The sequence below is a fragment of the Bos taurus genome, chromosome 10 (genome assembly GCF_002263795.3).
Source record: "Bos taurus isolate L1 Dominette 01449 registration number 42190680 breed Hereford chromosome 10, ARS-UCD2.0, whole genome shotgun sequence".
Taxonomy (NCBI): domain Eukaryota; kingdom Metazoa; phylum Chordata; class Mammalia; order Artiodactyla; family Bovidae; genus Bos; species Bos taurus.
In genome coordinates, this window is record NC_037337.1 from 141343 (window position 1) to 164365 (window position 23023).

Here is a 23023-nt window from a genome sequence, read left to right on the forward strand (position 1 = left end):
CCTCGTGCCGGGGTCCAGCCCCGGCTGATCCAGGGTATTCGAAGGAGGGACGGCATCAGCGAGGATCAGTAAACAACTGATTAATTAAACGTTAATTAAGGATATAAAGAGTAATAGAATGAGGATAGCTCAGTAGGAAAATTCAGTGAAGAAAAGAGGCTGAATAAAATTTCAAAGCAGGGAATTTACGTCACCTACGAAGGCCGCAGGCGTCTTCCTGTTCTCCCAAAGGAGAGGAGACACTAAGGCCTCCCCGGTCAGATCTTAGAAGCCCAGGCAAAATTAGTAGGCTTGACGAGCTTCCCCGCCTCAGAGGAAAAATTCAGCCAGAAGGTGAAAGAAAGAACGACATGGGGAGACCAAATTTCGGTGAACAAGGCCTGCACTTTATTTCCCAAAGTAGTTTTTATACCTTAAGTTGTGCATAGAGGATAATGGGGGAAGGGGTGGAGTCATGCAAGGACAGCAGTTCCTGATCCTAGCCGAAGCCAGGCTTTCAAACTTATCATATGCAAAAGTTTAGGTGATTTACATCATCTTCTGGCCAGGAGGCCTGTTAACATTTTAAGAAACTTATTTTTCTCTAAAGGTGATTATTCTAAAGTCAGGCGCCAGCCTCCAAAAAGCATTGGATAAAGTTGCATTCCTATAGGGTGAAGGTGAGGTGGGCTCAATCAAGAAAAGAATTAACTCAAGGGTCCAAGATTACAAACATTGAGGCTACTACTTACATTTCTAAACACCCATTATATCCATCAATACACTGCCAAGGACACAGTAGGGAAGGGATATGGAGACTTAGCAGCAAACATTGGCCCAATAAGTGAAAAACCCTTCACCAATACAATTTCTAATCAGTCTTTTAACTACTCAAAGGAATCTGTGTTTAGACAGTTTAGAACATCTCCTGTCTCTCACAGTGGGCGGCTCTGAACAATCACATGTGGCCGAAAAAACCTATTCAGGCAGGCTAGAGGACTTCCAAAGGAGATTGTAGGTTGAAACACTATCACACCCAGGAATTATTAACTGAAGCTGTAAGCTAACTCTTTTTTCAGAGAGAGGTAGTGGGGGACAGCCCCCCGTAAAGTCAGAGGTGTAGGTGAAAGCACAAAGCAGAAAGTAGGCAGACTCTGGTTTTGGGGGTAGATGCTCGAGAATTTCCAGGGGGACTCCTGAGGCTCGATTCCACCTTTGCGTATGCCAAGCCTCCTTCCTCATGACCTTTGACATGGGTGGAGCTCGCTCCCAGCATCTCCCCCTTTTTTATTTCTTAAAACAGCCAGATGCAGCTCAGTCGCGAGCTTCTGAATGTTCTGCCGAAGAATCCTGACAATACAAGGAAGAATGATTATGAGAAGAAAAATTAAAGCACCATCAGCGACGTATCCAAGGATATTGGACAGAATGTTTTTTCCTGAAATGAAGTTAGAGAAAGTGTGAAAAAAGTCATTAGCTGCTCTAGCAGCGGTAAAATCCAGTCGAGAGTGTTCCAGGGTCTGTATTTGATTATGAAGTTTCCCTAAGTCCAGGCCAATGTCAGAGCTGTTCCAAACACCTGAGATATGATTTTTTATTTTTTCCCATTTATACTCTGTCTCGTTTACCTTTAAAGATGTCACGCATATCCACCGGTAAGCAGCGTGGCAAAACAGAGCCATTTTCACTTTTAAAGCCTGTAACTCAGTCCCAATATGCATTATTGCCTCCTCCAAGGCATCTACCCTCATCTCCAACTTTCTATCTATAGCTTCCTGTGTTGCTAGAGTTAGAGAAACATTTTTAGACATGGTATCAACAAATTGGGCAGTATGCACTTGTCGAGTCAATGATATTGCTGCCGCAGTAACAGAAGTAATTGCTGCTATCAAAGCTGATATTCCTAAAATAAGTAAGCCCACAAATCGCCATTGTCACATTAAATCTTGTAGTTGTTGTAACATGGCGAGGCCATAATTGTCATACCAGTGGCTAGTCACTGTCACAGGTATCATGAGATAGGGTGGGCATTTTAACACCACAAAAGAGCAAATATTATATTGAGGGGTCAAACAAGATGAAAGCATGCATTGTTCACAATTTACTATATTAGATCCACCTGAATAATTCGTGCGTACATTAAGTCCCTTGGAGTCAGTAGTAAAAAGCAAAACATAAGGGGAGGGTAGACAAGCTAAAACAGAATAAGTAGAATTGCTATCTGGGCAGTATAAGGAAACAGGAGCAGTAGCAGCAAGGGCTCTCCAAATTTCAGGTTGCCAATATGTCTGTTTCTTAGTTGTATAAGACAGCATAGGAGGAACAAATTGATTACAATGCCTTCTAGTGGCATGTATTGGCCAAGGAAGAGGAATCCTATCCCAATTCTCGAATCTGCCCTCAAATGTATCATTGGCCAATGGATCCTCACCTGGATTAGGGTTGCTCCAGTCCTGAATACTATAATCTCCACCTCCTGGTATCCTATAATCAATCCTTGAATCATAAGTACAAGATGTCCAAGTCGGATACCCTGTATGACTGTGGTGTTCCATACTTTGTCTGAAGGAGCAACCTTATAACAATTTGGATATTTTGGTGGAGATTTGAAATGCAGGGTTACATAGGGGTCAAGAATCCCGGGCATACGAACCAATAATACCCAAGCTGACCGATGACGTAAAGACCAGGAATCTGTTATAATTATTTTTTTAGAGGCCCCAACACATCCTTCTTTGGTTGGGGTAATAAAGCTTCTAGGGTCATTGGGGAAGTTAAAGCAAACAGGGAAATCACCTGTTAATCCCCTGAAGGTATAAGTGAAGTTAATAGGATATTTATCTCTAATGTAAGAAGTATAGGATCCTCCCAAGAGCTGAGGTTGGTCTGTGTTGACCCGTGTAGGCTCATTATTCCAAGTAACAACTTGGAAAGTTGGAGGGTCTGGGACACACGCCCAATATTTGGTTGGAATAGGAGAGGCGCTTACCTGACAGGAAAGCAAAGCAAGCATGGCAATAAATATTTTCTCAGGAGAAGCTGGAGATCCCTGTAAGGAAGCTATTCCTTGTGCCTGGTGGCAGAGTGTTTTTATTTGTCCCCAAGTGGGTATGGAGGCATTCTGGGTCGCCTGAGTCAGGCGGCCTGACACCCTTTTGTGAGGCAAAGGCTCGGGGGGAGCAATATCCTGTATGTGAAGTTGAGACATCTGTTTGGTGGGCAGATCCATTCCCTGCTCATCCGGGATCCCTGATGTCAGTTGCTCTGATGTCAGTGGTGTTTCCCGAGCTGGCGGGGGGAGCAAAGGCAGTGGAGGCCCCTTCCTCTTTCGGGGTCATGGCGGCCATGGAACCCGGTATCCGAGGGGCTGAGACATGGCGAATCAATCTTTCTGGAACCCAAATTGGAGAATCTGCATCCTGTGGGAAAATACAAGCATATCCTCGACCGCTGGTTAACAATGGGTCGGAGCCTTTCCATTGTCCGGAAAGGAGGTCCTTACATTTAACTAAAGGTTTTGTATTCAATTGCTCCGGGCACCAATGGCAAAGCATTGCAGTAATTCTGGCCAAGTCAGTATTTAAAATATTTATTACAAAAAGAGCATGTTGCAAGATCTGATGGGGAGAACTATATTTAAATTCCCCTTCTTCTAGTTTTTGAATTTGGGTTTTTAACGTTTGATGTGCTCTTTCCACAATGGCTTGTCCTTGTGGATTATAAGGGATGCCTGTATTATGCTTAATTTGAAACTTTAGACAAAATTCCTGAAAAGACTTAGATGTGTAAGCAGGAGCATTATCAGTTTTTAAGGCTTTTGGCAGACCCATATATGAGAAACAAGTAAAGAGATGTTGTATTACATCTTTAACTGCTTCCCCTGTACGAGCAGTTGCAATAATAACATGAGAAAAGGTATCTACTGTTACATGAACAAAAGACAATTTTGCAAATGAAGAGATGTGAGTTACATCCATCTGCCAGAGTGCATTAGGTTTAAGACCTCCAGGGTTAACTCCCATAGGTAAACTATTTACAGTAGTGGGACAATGAGAACAGAAAGGAACAATCTCCCGAGCAGATCCTTGAGGAATCTGAAATTGATATCTTAGTGCAGTAGCATTTTGATGGTGGAGTGAATGAGAAGCTCGGGCTTCTTCAAAAGCAGAAGCCATTGTGACCTTAGTTAGTGAATCTGCCAGGTCATTTAAGGCATTTAAAGGTCCAGGCAATCCAGAATGAGCCCGAATGTGGCCAATAAAATATGCTCGGCTTCGTTTCTGAATTTGCTGCTGCAGTTTAGTTAACAAGTGAAATATTGCAGTTTTGTTCTTGGGCAGGACCGCAGTCTCAATGTGTGGAAACAGCCTGACCACATACTAAGAATCACAGTAAAGGTTAAATTCCTCCTCTGCAAACATAACAAAAGCCTCTATAACAGCTGTGAGTTCAGCTCTCTGGGCCAAAGTCTCCTGCGTATGTAAAACTTTACGCTGATCTTTTGTAACTATAGAAGCTCTGCCATTAGCAGACTCGTCAGTAAAACCCATTTGAGCATCTGAGATGGGAGAGTATTTACATCTAACAGGGAAAATAACCGGGTGTTTAGACATAAAATTTAGCAAAACATGTGAAGGTTAATGATGCAGAATTTGGCCAAAATAATTTCCTATAGCAATCTGCCAATCCTTATCAAACATTAGAAGAGCATCAAGTTGTTCTTTATTATATGGAATTACAATTTCTGCTGGTTCTTTACCGAACAATTCAATGCTATGTTTTCTCCCTTTCAATATCAACGTAGCTATCAGTCCTGGATAAGAGGCCACTACTTTTTTAGCCTGGGAGGGGAGATGGACCCATTCTAGGGGGCCATTTTGCCATAAAACTCCCATAGATGCTGTTGGAGTAGCTAGGCAGAGGAATTGCCAATTTGTTTGTAAATTAACTCTTTTTACATAGCTATCGGATAAAGCTGCTTCCACTTTTTCTAAGGTCTCCTGAGCCTCAGCAGTTAATTGTCTCTTAGAAGTTGGATCAGGATCCCCGCGTAAAATGTTAAAAAGAGGTTTTAATCCAGCAGTGGTTAATTTTAAATAAAGTCTGATCCAATTAAATGTCATCATTTAAAGTAACAAGGTGATCTTTTCTCAATTTTAATGGGGCATGAGTCACAGTTTCTGAACTGATAACCCGTCCTAAGTAAGTTATGGGCGGATTGACTTGAATTTTCTCCGGGGCAACTTTTAAGCCTCTGTCTGTTAATGCCTGGGTCAAATCCTGAAGGACAGTTTGTAAATGAGCTCTATCAGGGTGAGCTATTAAAATATCATCCATATAGTGAATCATATACAGTTGTTCATATTTAGCCCTAATATCTTCTATAGCTGCATTAACAAAATTTTGACATAAAGTAGGGCTATTTTTCATTCCCTAGGGCAACACTTTCCATTGAAACCTTAAATGAGGCTGTTTAAAATTTTCTGCTGGTAAACTAAAGGCAAATCGCTTTTTATCCTCAGCATTTAAGAGGATGGTGAAAAAACAGTCTTGCAAATCAATTACAATAATATTATATCCTTCTGTGATGGCTACTGGGGAAGGAAGCCCAGGTTGTAAGGCCCCCATATCTTCCATAGTGGCATTAGTAGCTCTTAAATCTTGTAAAAGTCACCACTTGCCAGATTTTTTCTTAATAACAAAAATAGGAGTATTCCAGGGGCTTTGGAGGGCTCAATATGTCCCAATTCTAGTTGTTCAGAAATTAACGCTTTGGCTGCCAGTAGTTTTTCTTTAGTCAGAGGCCACTGTTCTACTCACACAGGGTCCTGAGATTTCCACGTAATGGGGTCGGCAGCAAAAACAATGGCCTCCATCAAAAATTTGGATACCCTAATCCCGGCTTTCGAGGAGCCGGGCAAATTGGCTGAATTATTTCTGTCTGCTGTTTACCTAACCCTTTTGAGGGGTCATAGCCCATTTGTAGCATTTGAAAAGTTACTTTATCATCAGGGCTAAAAGGTAACATGCCCATTTGAGACAGCACATCTCTCCCTCACAGGGAAAAGGGGAGTGAAGGAATTACATATGGTTGGAATGTTCCACGGGTATTCTCAAATTGCCAGTCTAGAATTTTAGCACTTTTAGCTACTGCAGGAGCTCTTCCTATGCCCACCAAATCATTTTCAGTAGTATGTGTGGGCCAGGAATTGGGCCAGTCTTTCCCAGAAATACAAGAAACATCTGCTCCTGTACCTAATAGTCCTTCAATAGACTTGCCACTAACAAGAATAGATTTCATAGGACGCTTCTTAGTAATTTCTGTTACCCAAAAAGCCATGTCACTAGATCCAAATCCTTTGTCCTGCCTTTCATTTTGGGTGGCTGTTTGCCCAATTGTATTATGATAAGGCAAAAGTAAAAGTTGGGCTATTCTCTGTCCCTGATGTATTTGTAAAGTTTTAGTCGGGGGTGAAATCATTATCCGAATTTCTCCTGTATAATCTGAGTCAATTACTCCAGGAATAATCGTAAGACCTTGTATAGCTAAGGAACTTCTGCCTAGTATAATCTCTACCAGGCCTGTTGGTAACAGACCTTTAACTCCTGTAGGGATTTTTATAGTGGGGCTATCTGGTGTTAATATTGTTGAGGTGGTGGAACTGAGGTCCAGTCCTGCGCTGCCTGGGGTTGCTCTGATGAGCTCTGAGATGGGACGAAGGGAATGAATTGGTTCAGTGAGGCTGCCCCAATTGTTGTCGGGGCCTGGGGCTGGCCCCTCAACCCGTTTCCCGACTGCTTGTTGGGGCCTAAAAAGGCTCAATTTCTATGACCTTATATAATCTTGACCTACAGTCCCTTGCCCAATGATATCCTCTCTGGCAGCGAGGGCGAAGAGACCTAGGATTAATGAGCAGGGGGGCAGGGTTTTGTGGAGCAGACACAGCCGGTTGGGCCAGATTAGGTAGATAAGAACCGGGTGTTCTTTGAGGGCAGTCATGAAAAGTGTGTCCCTTCTGGCCACAGGAAAAACTAGTTCCAGGGAATGCATTCCTGCCTTGGTTATTGGGATCACCTTGTAATGGCTTATTTTTGTTAGGAAAAAAAGATTGGATTGCCTGCTGATAAGAGTTTCCTTTTATCGCTCCAGCTATAGCAACACCCTGTAGCATTGATGGTCCTACATCTGCACACTGTTTCATATAATCAATTAAAGATCCAGTTCTTCTAACAGGGCGCAATATAGCCTGGCAGGTAGAATTAGCATTTTCAAAGGCCAAGTGTTTTGTTAACAGTTTAGCTGCCTCAGAGTCAGAAATTATTCTCTGGACAGCTTCTGAGAGTCATGAGACAAAATCTTCAAATGGCTCTTCTGACTTTTGTTTAATATCAGATAGAGTGGCACCTGATGCCTTACCATCGGGCAATGAGCACCAGGCAGTAAAGGCACAATCAGCCACCTGTTGTATAGCAGTCCTATCTAATTTCATCTGTTCGTCATACGAGGGGTAGTCGGCCTGTCCAAGTAATATAGGTTCAGTGATATGTTTAAAGTCTCCATTTTGGTTAGAAAAAGCCTATATACGAGCGAGATCATCATATTCAGATTTCCAAAGTATAAAATGTCTTCCGGACAGGCAGGCCCTAGCAATTGATTTCCATTCTCAAGATGTTAATCATTGGCCTGCTAAATTTTCTACTAGCTGCATTGTATATGGGGCTTTAGGCCCATGTGAAATACATGCATTTTCAAGTTCTTTTACCAATTGAAAAGAAACAGGCTCCCAGTTGATAGCCTTTTGTTCCCTTTCATCATTGTCAAAAATTAAAGGGAAACAAGCCTGAAGTTGGGGATCGAATTTCTCGCCAGGGGCAGAAAAGGCCTGTCTCTGTGGGATCGATATTGGAATTTTCCCACTTCGATAGGGAGGTGGCAGCAATAATGTGGGTTTAATAGGACCTGTACGGCTTTGTATGGGAGGTGGTATGAAAGGTGGTATGGGAGGAGGTGGCAATGGCATAGGTTCCACATTCTCTGCTCTGTACTCTGGAGCTCTTTGAACTGTTTGGTATCCAGAGGTTACATATGGATTAACTGGGAAGGTCCCTTGGGAATCCCTAGGGGCATATGGCCTGATTGGAGACGTTTCCCTTAAGCTCTTTGGAGCTGATGGCTTGACAGGGGAAGTTTCTCTTAGGCCTTTTGGGGCATCTTTGTTTAAGAGATGCCAATCTTCATCAGAGTGATATTTAGCTGTTATCTCGTCTAAATTCTCTTTTTCTTTTGGGGAAGGCCGATCTTGTTTCTCATCCCTATCTTTAAGTTGTTCCTGAGTAGTCATGGCTGCTAACATTTTTCTTAGTTGCCGATGGTCAGGCGGGTCTTCGTTTTTCTCATTTTCCTCAGGCTTAACTACAGTTTTGACCTCATTTTCCTCTTTAAACGTTACTCTTTTAGATTCAGAAGCAGGTTTAGCTACAGCATTTTCTTCACTATCCCTTTTAAGATGTACTTTTTCTGAATCCGGGGCAGGGTCTAAGACATCTCTAATGCTATTCCATAAGGAAAAGGTGTCATTAGGCACCTTTTCTGAGCCATGTTCGGCATGGTAAGTTTTTAGCTGTTTTCCTACTTTCTCCCAGACATCTAAGTTAACAGAGCCTTCGTTTGGAAACCAGGGACAGTGCTCTTGTACAAAGGAAAAAAATGATTGAATGGTAGATTTTTTAACTTTGATTCCTCTTTTATTTAATAACTGTAAAATTACTCCTATAAAGAGCTGTCTTTCATTTGACTCAGTGTTACCCATGTCAGAAAATTAAGTATAATAGAAGATAAAGCTTTTAGCTTTTAAAAGATCAGGCTTTTCTTTGGCCTTTTAACTTCAGAAACTGTTTTCTCTCTCTAAGTCTAACTCTTTAACACTTTCAACACTTCCCACTTCTCTCGCCCTGTCTATTCTACAAGGGGGTCCACAGCACCCTGAGTGGGGTCCTAGCCATCCCGAACACTGGAAGAACAATAGGGCTGATGACCCAAATTGTTCCGAGGGAGGAGCAGTAGGGCTGATGACCCAAACTGTTCCGAGGGAGGAGCAGGAGGGCCGATGACCCAAACTGTTCCGAGGGGGAACAAGAGGGCTGATGACACAAAATGTTCCAAGAAGGGGGGGAGGGCAATAGGGATGATGACCCTAATTGCTTTGGGGAGCTTACCTTCGAATAGCGTGTCTCGGGCGCCACCTGCCGGGGTCCAGCCCCGGCTGATCCAGGGTATTCGAAGGAGGGACGGCGTCAGCGAGGGTCAGGAAACAACTGATTAATTAAACGTTAATTAAGGATATAAAGAGTAATAGAATGAGGATAGCTCAGTAGGAAAATTCAGTGAAGAAAAGAGGCTGAATAAAATTCCAAAGCAGGGAATTTACATCACCTACAAAGGCCTCAGGCATCCTCCCGTTCTCCCGAAGGAGAGGAGACACTAAGGCCTCACCAGTCAGATCCTAGAAGCCCAGGCAAAATTAGTAGGCTTGACGAGCTTCCCCGCCTCAGAGGAAAAATTCAGCCAGAAGGTGAAAGAAAGAACGACATGGGGAGACCAAATTTCGGTGAACAAGGCCTGCACTTTATTTCCCAAAGTAGTTTTTATACCTTAAGTTGTGCATAGAGGATAATGGGGGAAGGGGTGGAGTCATGCAAGGACAGCAGTTCCTGATCCTAGCCGAAGCCAGGCTTTCAAACTTATCATATGCAAAAGTTTAGGTGATTTACATCATCTTCTGGCCAGGAGGCCTGTTAACATTTTAAGAAACTTATTTTTCTCTAAAGGTGATTATTCTAAAGTCAGGCGCCAGCCTCCAAAAAGCATTGGATAAAGTTGCATTCCTATAGGGTGAAGGTGAGGTGGGCTCAATCAAGAAAAGAATTAACTCAAGGGTCCAAGATTACAAACATTGAGGCTACTACTTACATTTCTAAACACCCATTATATCCATCAATACACTGCCAAGGACACAGTAGGGAAGGGATATGGAGACTTAGCAGCAAACATTGGCCCAATAAGTGAAAAACCCTTCACCAATACAATTTCTAATCAGTCTTTTAACTACTCAAAGGAATCTGTGTTTAGACAGTTTAGAACATCTCCTGTCTCTCACAGTGGGCGGCTCTGAACAATCACATGTGGCCGAAAAAACCTATTCAGGCAGGCTAGAGGACTTCCAAAGGAGATTGTAGGTTGAAACACTATCACACCCAGGAATTATTAACTGAAGCTGTAAGCTAACTCTTTTTTCAGAGAGAGGTAGTGGGGGACAGCCCCCCGTAAAGTCAGAGGTGTAGGTGAAAGCACAAAGCAGAAAGTAGGCAGACTCTGGTTTTGGGGGTAGATGCTCGAGAATTTCCAGGGGGACTCCTGAGGCTCGATTCCACCTTTGCGTATGCCAAGCCTCCTTCCTCATGACCTTTGACATGGGTGGAGCTCGCTCCCAGCATCTCCCCCTTTTTTATTTCTTAAAACAGCCAGATGCAGCTCAGTCGCGAGCTTCTGAATGTTCTGCCGAAGAATCCTGACAATACAAGGAAGAATGATTATGAGAAGAAAAATTAAAGCACCATCAGCGACGTATCCAAGGATATTGGACAGAATGTTTTTTCCTGAAATGAAGTTAGAGAAAGTGTGAAAAAAGTCATTAGCTGCTCTAGCAGCGGTAAAATCCAGTCGAGAGTGTTCCAGGGTCTGTATTTGATTATGAAGTTTCCCTAAGTCCAGGCCAATGTCAGAGCTGTTCCAAACACCTGAGATATGATTTTTTATTTTTTCCCATTTATACTCTGTCTCGTTTACCTTTAAAGATGTCACGCATATCCACCGGTAAGCAGCGTGGCAAAACAGAGCCATTTTCACTTTTAAAGCCTGTAACTCAGTCCCAATATGCATTATTGCCTCCTCCAAGGCATCTACCCTCATCTCCAACTTTCTATCTATAGCTTCCTGTGTTGCTAGAGTTAGAGAAACATTTTTAGACATGGTATCAACAAATTGGGCAGTATGCACTTGTCGAGTCAATGATATTGCTGCCGCAGTAACAGAAGTAATTGCTGCTATCAAAGCTGATATTCCTAAAATAAGTAAGCCCACAAATCGCCATTGTCACATTAAATCTTGTAGTTGTTGTAACATGGCGAGGCCATAATTGTCATACCAGTGGCTAGTCACTGTCACAGGTATCATGAGATAGGGTGGGCATTTTAACACCACAAAAGAGCAAATATTATATTGAGGGGTCAAACAAGATGAAAGCATGCATTGTTCACAATTTACTATATTAGATCCACCTGAATAATTCGTGCGTACATTAAGTCCCTTGGAGTCAGTAGTAAAAAGCAAAACATAAGGGGAGGGTAGACAAGCTAAAACAGAATAAGTAGAATTGCTATCTGGGCAGTATAAGGAAACAGGAGCAGTAGCAGCAAGGGCTCTCCAAATTTCAGGTTGCCAATATGTCTGTTTCTTAGTTGTATAAGACAGCATAGGAGGAACAAATTGATTACAATGCCTTCTAGTGGCATGTATTGGCCAAGGAAGAGGAATCCTATCCCAATTCTCGAATCTGCCCTCAAATGTATCATTGGCCAATGGATCCTCACCTGGATTAGGGTTGCTCCAGTCCTGAATACTATAATCTCCACCTCCTGGTATCCTATAATCAATCCTTGAATCATAAGTACAAGATGTCCAAGTCGGATACCCTGTATGACTGTGGTGTTCCATACTTTGTCTGAAGGAGCAACCTTATAACAATTTGGATATTTTGGTGGAGATTTGAAATGCAGGGTTACATAGGGGTCAAGAATCCCGGGCATACGAACCAATAATACCCAAGCTGACCGATGACGTAAAGACCAGGAATCTGTTATAATTATTTTTTTAGAGGCCCCAACACATCCTTCTTTGGTTGGGGTAATAAAGCTTCTAGGGTCATTGGGGAAGTTAAAGCAAACAGGGAAATCACCTGTTAATCCCCTGAAGGTATAAGTGAAGTTAATAGGATATTTATCTCTAATGTAAGAAGTATAGGATCCTCCCAAGAGCTGAGGTTGGTCTGTGTTGACCCGTGTAGGCTCATTATTCCAAGTAACAACTTGGAAAGTTGGAGGGTCTGGGACACACGCCCAATATTTGGTTGGAATAGGAGAGGCGCTTACCTGACAGGAAAGCAAAGCAAGCATGGCAATAAATATTTTCTCAGGAGAAGCTGGAGATCCCTGTAAGGAAGCTATTCCTTGTGCCTGGTGGCAGAGTGTTTTTATTTGTCCCCAAGTGGGTATGGAGGCATTCTGGGTCGCCTGAGTCAGGCGGCCTGACACCCTTTTGTGAGGCAAAGGCTCGGGGGGAGCAATATCCTGTATGTGAAGTTGAGACATCTGTTTGGTGGGCAGATCCATTCCCTGCTCATCCGGGATCCCTGATGTCAGTTGCTCTGATGTCAGTGGTGTTTCCCGAGCTGGCGGGGGGAGCAAAGGCAGTGGAGGCCCCTTCCTCTTTCGGGGTCATGGCGGCCATGGAACCCGGTATCCGAGGGGCTGAGACATGGCGAATCAATCTTTCTGGAACCCAAATTGGAGAATCTGCATCCTGTGGGAAAATACAAGCATATCCTCGACCGCTGGTTAACAATGGGTCGGAGCCTTTCCATTGTCCGGAAAGGAGGTCCTTACATTTAACTAAAGGTTTTGTATTCAATTGCTCCGGGCACCAATGGCAAAGCATTGCAGTAATTCTGGCCAAGTCAGTATTTAAAATATTTATTACAAAAAGAGCATGTTGCAAGATCTGATGGGGAGAACTATATTTAAATTCCCCTTCTTCTAGTTTTTGAATTTGGGTTTTTAACGTTTGATGTGCTCTTTCCACAATGGCTTGTCCTTGTGGATTATAAGGGATGCCTGTATTATGCTTAATTTGAAACTTTAGACAAAATTCCTGAAAAGACTTAGATGTGTAAGCAGGAGCATTATCAGTTTTTAAGGCTTTTGGCAGACCCATATATGAGAAACAAGTAAAGAGATGTTGTATTACATCTTTAACTGCTTCCCCTGTACGAGCAGTTGCAATAATAACATGAGAAAAGGTATCTACTGTTACATGAACAAAAGACAATTTTGCAAATGAAGAGATGTGAGTTACATCCATCTGCCAGAGTGCATTAGGTTTAAGACCTCCAGGGTTAACTCCCATAGGTAAACTATTTACAGTAGTGGGACAATGAGAACAGAAAGGAACAATCTCCCGAGCAGATCCTTGAGGAATCTGAAATTGATATCTTAGTGCAGTAGCATTTTGATGGTGGAGTGAATGAGAAGCTCGGGCTTCTTCAAAAGCAGAAGCCATTGTGACCTTAGTTAGTGAATCTGCCAGGTCATTTAAGGCATTTAAAGGTCCAGGCAATCCAGAATGAGCCCGAATGTGGCCAATAAAATATGCTCGGCTTCGTTTCTGAATTTGCTGCTGCAGTTTAGTTAACAAGTGAAATATTGCAGTTTTGTTCTTGGGCAGGACCGCAGTCTCAATGTGTGGAAACAGCCTGACCACATACTAAGAATCACAGTAAAGGTTAAATTCCTCCTCTGCAAACATAACAAAAGCCTCTATAACAGCTGTGAGTTCAGCTCTCTGGGCCAAAGTCTCCTGCGTATGTAAAACTTTACGCTGATCTTTTGTAACTATAGAAGCTCTGCCATTAGCAGACTCGTCAGTAAAACCCATTTGAGCATCTGAGATGGGAGAGTATTTACATCTAACAGGGAAAATAACCGGGTGTTTAGACATAAAATTTAGCAAAACATGTGAAGGTTAATGATGCAGAATTTGGCCAAAATAATTTCCTATAGCAATCTGCCAATCCTTATCAAACATTAGAAGAGCATCAAGTTGTTCTTTATTATATGGAATTACAATTTCTGCTGGTTCTTTACCGAACAATTCAATGCTATGTTTTCTCCCTTTCAATATCAACGTAGCTATCAGTCCTGGATAAGAGGCCACTACTTTTTTAGCCTGGGAGGGGAGATGGACCCATTCTAGGGGGCCATTTTGCCATAAAACTCCCATAGATGCTGTTGGAGTAGCTAGGCAGAGGAATTGCCAATTTGTTTGTAAATTAACTCTTTTTACATAGCTATCGGATAAAGCTGCTTCCACTTTTTCTAAGGTCTCCTGAGCCTCAGCAGTTAATTGTCTCTTAGAAGTTGGATCAGGATCCCCGCGTAAAATGTTAAAAAGAGGTTTTAATCCAGCAGTGGTTAATTTTAAATAAAGTCTGATCCAATTAAATGTCATCATTTAAAGTAACAAGGTGATCTTTTCTCAATTTTAATGGGGCATGAGTCACAGTTTCTGAACTGATAACCCGTCCTAAGTAAGTTATGGGCGGATTGACTTGAATTTTCTCCGGGGCAACTTTTAAGCCTCTGTCTGTTAATGCCTGGGTCAAATCCTGAAGGACAGTTTGTAAATGAGCTCTATCAGGGTGAGCTATTAAAATATCATCCATATAGTGAATCATATACAGTTGTTCATATTTAGCCCTAATATCTTCTATAGCTGCATTAACAAAATTTTGACATAAAGTAGGGCTATTTTTCATTCCCTAGGGCAACACTTTCCATTGAAACCTTAAATGAGGCTGTTTAAAATTTTCTGCTGGTAAACTAAAGGCAAATCGCTTTTTATCCTCAGCATTTAAGAGGATGGTGAAAAAACAGTCTTGCAAATCAATTACAATAATATTATATCCTTCTGTGATGGCTACTGGGGAAGGAAGCCCAGGTTGTAAGGCCCCCATATCTTCCATAGTGGCATTAGTAGCTCTTAAATCTTGTAAAAGTCACCACTTGCCAGATTTTTTCTTAATAACAAAAATAGGAGTATTCCAGGGGCTTTGGAGGGCTCAATATGTCCCAATTCTAGTTGTTCAGAAATTAACGCTTTGGCTGCCAGTAGTTTTTCTTTAGTCAGAGGCCACTGTTCTACTCACACAGGGTCCTGAGATTTCCACGTAATGGGGTCGGCAGCAAAAACAATGGCCTCCATCAAAAATTTGGATACCCTAATCCCGGCTTTCGAGGAGCCGGGCAAATTGGCTGAATTATTTCTGTCTGCTGTTTACCTAACCCTTTTGAGGGGTCATAGCCCATTTGTAGCATTTGAAAAGTTACTTTATCATCAGGGCTAAAAGGTAACATGCCCATTTGAGACAGCACATCTCTCCCTCACAGGGAAAAGGGGAGTGAAGGAATTACATATGGTTGGAATGTTCCACGGGTATTCTCAAATTGCCAGTCTAGAATTTTAGCACTTTTAGCTACTGCAGGAGCTCTTCCTATGCCCACCAAATCATTTTCAGTAGTATGTGTGGGCCAGGAATTGGGCCAGTCTTTCCCAGAAATACAAGAAACATCTGCTCCTGTACCTAATAGTCCTTCAATAGACTTGCCACTAACAAGAATAGATTTCATAGGACGCTTCTTAGTAATTTCTGTTACCCAAAAAGCCATGTCACTAGATCCAAATCCTTTGTCCTGCCTTTCATTTTGGGTGGCTGTTTGCCCAATTGTATTATGATAAGGCAAAAGTAAAAGTTGGGCTATTCTCTGTCCCTGATGTATTTGTAAAGTTTTAGTCGGGGGTGAAATCATTATCCGAATTTCTCCTGTATAATCTGAGTCAATTACTCCAGGAATAATCGTAAGACCTTGTATAGCTAAGGAACTTCTGCCTAGTATAATCTCTACCAGGCCTGTTGGTAACAGACCTTTAACTCCTGTAGGGATTTTTATAGTGGGGCTATCTGGTGTTAATATTGTTGAGGTGGTGGAACTGAGGTCCAGTCCTGCGCTGCCTGGGGTTGCTCTGATGAGCTCTGAGATGGGACGAAGGGAATGAATTGGTTCAGTGAGGCTGCCCCAATTGTTGTCGGGGCCTGGGGCTGGCCCCTCAACCCGTTTCCCGACTGCTTGTTGGGGCCTAAAAAGGCTCAATTTCTATGACCTTATATAATCTTGACCTACAGTCCCTTGCCCAATGATATCCTCTCTGGCAGCGAGGGCGAAGAGACCTAGGATTAATGAGCAGGGGGGCAGGGTTTTGTGGAGCAGACACAGCCGGTTGGGCCAGATTAGGTAGATAAGAACCGGGTGTTCTTTGAGGGCAGTCATGAAAAGTGTGTCCCTTCTGGCCACAGGAAAAACTAGTTCCAGGGAATGCATTCCTGCCTTGGTTATTGGGATCACCTTGTAATGGCTTATTTTTGTTAGGAAAAAAAGATTGGATTGCCTGCTGATAAGAGTTTCCTTTTATCGCTCCAGCTATAGCAACACCCTGTAGCATTGATGGTCCTACATCTGCACACTGTTTCATATAATCAATTAAAGATCCAGTTCTTCTAACAGGGCGCAATATAGCCTGGCAGGTAGAATTAGCATTTTCAAAGGCCAAGTGTTTTGTTAACAGTTTAGCTGCCTCAGAGTCAGAAATTATTCTCTGGACAGCTTCTGAGAGTCATGAGACAAAATCTTCAAATGGCTCTTCTGACTTTTGTTTAATATCAGATAGAGTGGCACCTGATGCCTTACCATCGGGCAATGAGCACCAGGCAGTAAAGGCACAATCAGCCACCTGTTGTATAGCAGTCCTATCTAATTTCATCTGTTCGTCATACGAGGGGTAGTCGGCCTGTCCAAGTAATATAGGTTCAGTGATATGTTTAAAGTCTCCATTTTGGTTAGAAAAAGCCTATATACGAGCGAGATCATCATATTCAGATTTCCAAAGTATAAAATGTCTTCCGGACAGGCAGGCCCTAGCAATTGATTTCCATTCTCAAGATGTTAATCATTGGCCTGCTAAATTTTCTACTAGCTGCATTGTATATGGGGCTTTAGGCCCATGTGAAATACATGCATTTTCAAGTTCTTTTACCAATTGAAAAGAAACAGGCTCCCAGTTGATAGCCTTTTGTTCCCTTTCATCATTGTCAAAAATTAAAGGGAAACAAGCCTGAAGTTGGGGATCGAATTTCTCGCCAGGGGCAGAAAAGGCCTGTCTCTGTGGGATCGATATTGGAATTTTCCCACTTCGATAGGGAGGTGGCAGCAATAATGTGGGTTTAATAGGACCTGTACGGCTTTGTATGGGAGGTGGTATGAAAGGTGGTATGGGAGGAGGTGGCAATGGCATAGGTTCCACATTCTCTGCTCTGTACTCTGGAGCTCTTTGAACTGTTTGGTATCCAGAGGTTACATATGGATTAACTGGGAAGGTCCCTTGGGAATCCCTAGGGGCATATGGCCTGATTGGAGACGTTTCCCTTAAGCTCTTTGGAGCTGATGGCTTGACAGGGGAAGTTTCTCTTAGGCCTTTTGGGGCATCTTTGTTTAAGAGATGCCAATCTTCATCAGAGTGATATTTAGCTGTTATCTCGTCTAAATTCTCTTTTTCTTTTGGGGAAGGCCGATCTTGTTTCTCATCCCTATCTTTAAGTTGTTCCTGAGTAGTCATGGCTGCTAACATTTTTCTTAGTTGCCGATGGTCAGGCGGGTCTTCGTTTTTCTCATTTTCCTCAGGCTTAACTACAGTTTTGACCTCATTTTCCTCTTTAAACGTTACTCTTTTAGATTCAGAAGCAGGTTTAGCTACAGCATTTTCTTCACTATCCCTTTTAAGATGTACTTTTTCTGAATCCGGGGCAGGGTCTAAGACATCTCTAATGCTATTCCATAAGGAAAAGGTGTCATTAGGCACCTTTTCTGAGCCATGTTCGGCATGGTAAGTTTTTAGCTGTTTTCCTACTTTCTCCCAGACATCTAAGTTAACAGAGCCTTCGTTTGGAAACCAGGGACAGTGCTCTTGTACAAAGGAAAAAAATGATTGAATGGTAGATTTTTTAACTTTGATTCCTCTTTTATTTAATAACTGTAAAATTACTCCTATAAAGAGCTGTCTTTCATTTGACTCAGTGTTACCCATGTCAGAAAATTAAGTATAATAGAAGATAAAGCTTTTAGCTTTTAAAAGATCAGGCTTTTCTTTGGCCTTTTAACTTCAGAAACTGTTTTCTCTCTCTAAGTCTAACTCTTTAACACTTTCAACACTTCCCACTTCTCTCGCCCTGTCTATTCTACAAGGGGGTCCACAGCACCCTGAGTGGGGTCCTAGCCATCCCGAACACTGGAAGAACAATAGGGCTGATGACCCAAATTGTTCCGAGGGAGGAGCAGTAGGGCTGATGACCCAAACTGTTCCGAGGGAGGAGCAGGAGGGCCGATGACCCAAACTGTTCCGAGGGGGAACAAGAGGGCTGATGACACAAAATGTTCCAAGAAGGGGGGGAGGGCAATAGGGATGATGACCCTAATTGCTTTGGGGAGCTTACCTTCGAATAGCGTGTCTCGGGCGCCACCTGCCGGGGTCCAGCCCCGGCTGATCCAGGGTATTCGAAGGAGGGACGGCGTCAGCGAGGGTCAGGAAACAACTGATTAATTAAACGTTAATTAAGGATATAAAGAGTAATAGAATGAGGATAGCTCAGTAGGAAAATTCAGTGAAGAAAAGAGGCTGAATAAAATTCCAAAGCAGGGAATTTACATCACCTACAAAGGCCTCAGGCATCCTCCCGTTCTCCCGAAGGAGAGGAGACACTAAGGCCTCACCAGTCAGATCCTAGAAGCCCAGGCAAAATTAGTAGGCTTGACGAGCTTCCCCGCCTCAGAGGAAAAATTCAGCCAGAAGGTGAAAGAAAGAACGACATGGGGAGACCAAATTTCGGTGAACAAGGCCTGCACTTTATTTCCCAAAGTAGTTTTTATACCTTAAGTTGTGCATAGAGGATAATGGGGGAAGGGGTGGAGTCATGCAAGGACAGCAGTTCCTGATCCTAGCCGAAGCCAGGCTTTCAAACTTATCATATGCAAAAGTTTAGGTGATTTACATCATCTTCTGGCCAGGAGGCCTGTTAACATTTTAAGAAACTTATTTTTCTCTAAAGGTGATTATTCTAAAGTCAGGCGCCAGCCTCCAAAAAGCATTGGATAAAGTTGCATTCCTATAGGGTGAAGGTGAGGTGGGCTCAATCAAGAAAAGAATTAACTCAAGGGTCCAAGATTACAAACATTGAGGCTACTACTTACATTTCTAAACACCCATTATATCCATCAATACACTGCCAAGGACACAGTAGGGAAGGGATATGGAGACTTAGCAGCAAACATTGGCCCAATAAGTGAAAAACCCTTCACCAATACAATTTCTAATCAGTCTTTTAACTACTCAAAGGAATCTGTGTTTAGACAGTTTAGAACATCTCCTGTCTCTCACAGTGGGCGGCTCTGAACAATCACATGTGGCCGAAAAAACCTATTCAGGCAGGCTAGAGGACTTCCAAAGGAGATTGTAGGTTGAAACACTATCACACCCAGGAATTATTAACTGAAGCTGTAAGCTAACTCTTTTTTCAGAGAGAGGTAGTGGGGGACAGCCCCCTGTAAAGTCAGAGGTGTAGGTGAAAGCACAAAGCAGAAAGTAGGCAGACTCTGGTTTTTGGGGTAGATGCTCGAGAATTTCCAGGGGGACTCCTGAGGCTCAATCCCGCCTTTGCATATGCCAAGCATCCTTCCTCATGACCTTTGACATGGGCAGAGCTCGCTCCCAGCACCCTCGCACCACAAAAGGAGGCCTGTGTAACCAACTGAATCTCGAGTGGAACCCTGCGGATCCTGCTGCAAGGAAAAAGGATGCCAAGTTCCGCCTCAGCTCCAGAGAAGTCCTGATTCCCCTGGACGAGCTCCAATGGAACAATGAGTATCCCCTCACAACAGGATGAGAGGCCTGTCTGCCCTGCCTATCCTCTTGCAAAAGCCCAAGTCCCCCCCCCCCCCCGCCCCTGAACTCGACTGGAGGCCTGACACTCCTTTGACAACTTGAGAGGAATGCAGAGTTCAATTCCTCAACACCAGACGAGGCCTGACTCCATTATTGAACCTTGATAGGAAACCCGAGATCCCTGTCGCCACCGGAGAGAAAAACAGAGTTTACAAATTGCATTCTAGACACGACCCTATTCGCAGGCAGCGACTTGAGAGGAATCGAGACATGTTCTGCACAACTCGAAAAGATAAAGGATTTCTCTAAGGCTACACGAGCGGATCCCTGAGGTCCCTGTCGAAAATCGAGAGGAAACCCAAGCATCCTGCCACAACTCGAGAAAAACCATGAGATGTTCCCCTTAACGTGAGATGAGGCCCTTTTACAGAGCAGTGTCACGAGAGAAACCCCTGTTCCCTCTTGAAACATGAAAGGGTACTTGACACCCTTGATGCAACTCAGGAAGCTTCCCGAGATACCCGTCCCCACTCGAGAGGAACACGGAGTTTCACACCACAACTCAAGAAGAGCCCCGTTTTTCCTATACTCAACTTGAGATGTGGGTCGATTCCCCTGCTTTTTCAGGAAAGGAATCCCAACGTTCCTGTTGCCCCTCAAGAGGAGGCTGGTCTCACCTTGAAACTCAAGCACATCCCCGGGAGTCATGCCTCAGTTCGAAAAGAACCTTATTTCCCCAGCCACTCCAGATAAGCCTGATTCCCCTGCACTGACTCAAATGGAACCTCGAGGATCAACTCAAATTACAAAGTGAGGTGTGTAATCCCCATGACACCTCGAGAAAAAGCCCCAGACCCCTGTGTCCACTCAACAGGAAGCCTGGTACCTCATTGAAACCTCGAGAGGGAAGCGGAGTTCCATGTCTTCACACGAGATGAGGCCTGAGTCCCCTGCTGAAACTCCATAGGAACCCCGAGATCCATGTCAGAACTGGAGAGGAACCCTGAGGTTCCGACCTCAACTTGAGATGAGGAGGTATGCCCCTGCACCGACAGAAGAGGTATCCCGAAAGGCCCCTCGCAACTCGAATGAAGACTTGACTTTCCTGAGGCAACACGAGCAGGTTTGAGGTCCCCGTCGCAATTTGAGTGGAACCCCAAGTTTCCTGCTGCGACTCGAGAAACCCCAGGAGATTCTCCCCTCAACGAGAAATGAGGCCCCTTTCTGCTGCAGCATCTCGAGAGAAATCCCACGTTTCCTCTTGAGCCTCGAAAGGGTACTTGACACCCTTTAGGCAACTCAAGAAGTTCCCCAACATACCCATCCCCACTCGAGAGGAACACCGAGTTTCCCAACACAACTCAAGAAGAGCCCCAGTTTCCCCTCCTCAACTCGAGATGAGGGTCGATTCCCCTGCGTCATCTGTAAAGGAATGCCGAAGTCCCTGTCCCACCTCAAGTGGAGGGTGGTCTCAACTTGAAACTGGAGAGGAACCTGCGAGTCTTGCCACAATTCAAGAGATATGGATATCCACATCCACTCGAGATAAGGCCTGATTCCATTGCACCAATTCGAATGGAACCCGGAGAATCAACTCACAACATGAAGGGAAGACTGATACTCTGGTTGCAAATTTGAGAAAATCCTCAGGTCCCCAATTCATCTTGACTGGAAGCCTGAAACCTCTTTTACAGCTCGAGAGGAAAGCGGAGTTCCATGCCTCAACAAAAATGGAGACCTGACTCCCTGTTTGAAACTACAGACACACCCCGAGTTCCACATCAGAACAAGAGAGGAACCCTGAGCTTACTGCCTCAACTGGAGATGAGGCCCTCTTCAATTGCACCGACCCCAGAGGAATCCCAAGAGGCCCCTCACAAGTCGAAAGGATTCCTGACTTCCCACAGGCACCATGAGAAGCTCCCTGAGGTCATCATCACAACTCGAGGGAACCCAAATATTTCTACCACAACTCGAGAAAGACATCGAGATTCCCCCTTGAACACGAATTGAGGCCCAATTCCCCTGCCGTGACTTGAGAGCAATCCCGAGCTCCCCCTCGCAACTTGAATGGAGACTGGACTTCCCTGGGGAAATACGAGAGGCTCTTTGAGTTCCTTGTCTTAACTCAAGAGAAACCCCAAACTTCCCGCCGCAACTCGAGAAAACACAGGAGATTCCCCCTTCATTGCCAGATGAGGCCCTTGTTTACCTGCAGAGACTAGAGAGCAATCCCGAGTTCCCTCTCAAAACTCCATAGGAGGCTTGACTCCCTTTAGGCCACTGAAAGAGCTCCAGGAGTTACCTGTTGCAACTCTAGAGGAGAGCAGAGTTCTTTGCTTCAATTCGAGACGAGGCCTGAATCCCCAGGTGAATCTTGAACACAACCCTGAGATCCACGTCACCATTGGAAAGGAAAACGGACTTTCTGTACACAAGTCTGGATGAGGCCTATTTCCCTTGCAGTGACTTGCGAGGAACCCCGAGGTGCCAGTCAGAACTTGAAATCAGACCTGAATTCCCTGAAGCAATACAAGCGGGACCCCGAGATCCATGTCGCAACTAGAGAGGAACATCAAATTTTCCGCCAAACCTCGATGAAAACCATGGGATTCTTCCTGCATCGTGAGATGGGGCCCTTTCCCACTGCAGCGTCTCAAGAGAGATCCCACGTTCCCTCTTGAAAATCCAAAAGGTACTCCACACCCTTTATGCAACTCAAGAAGTTCCTCGACATAACCGTCCACACTCGAAAGGAACACCGAGTTCCCTGGCACACCTCAATCTGAGCCCCATTTGCCCCTCCTCATCTCGAGATGAGGGTTGATTCCCCTGCTTTGTCTGAAAAGGAATCCCCACATTCCCTTCACACTCAAGAGGAGGCCGGTCTCAGGATGAAACTCGACAGGAACCCTCGTGGGCCGTGTCACAATGCCAAAAACACTGATTTCCCCATCCACTCAAGATAAGGCCCCCTGCACCGATTCGAATGCAACCACGAATATCGAGTCACAACACAAAGGGGCACTGACACCCTGGTTGCATACTCCAGAAAAAGCCACAAGTTCCAAATCCAACTCGACATGAGGCCTGACACCGCATTCACAACTCGAGAGGCAAGCCGAGTTCCATGCCTCAACACAAGACGAGGCCTGCCTCCCCTGA

At 44.0% G+C, this 23023-nt stretch overlaps 1 pseudogene; it reads right to left on the reverse strand.

Moving 5' to 3' along the window:
- Nucleotides 1-262: 262 nt before the first annotated feature.
- The window catches only part of LOC787243 (coiled-coil domain-containing protein 3-like), a 117623-nt pseudogene continuing 94862 nt past the window's right edge, over nucleotides 263-23023 (reverse strand).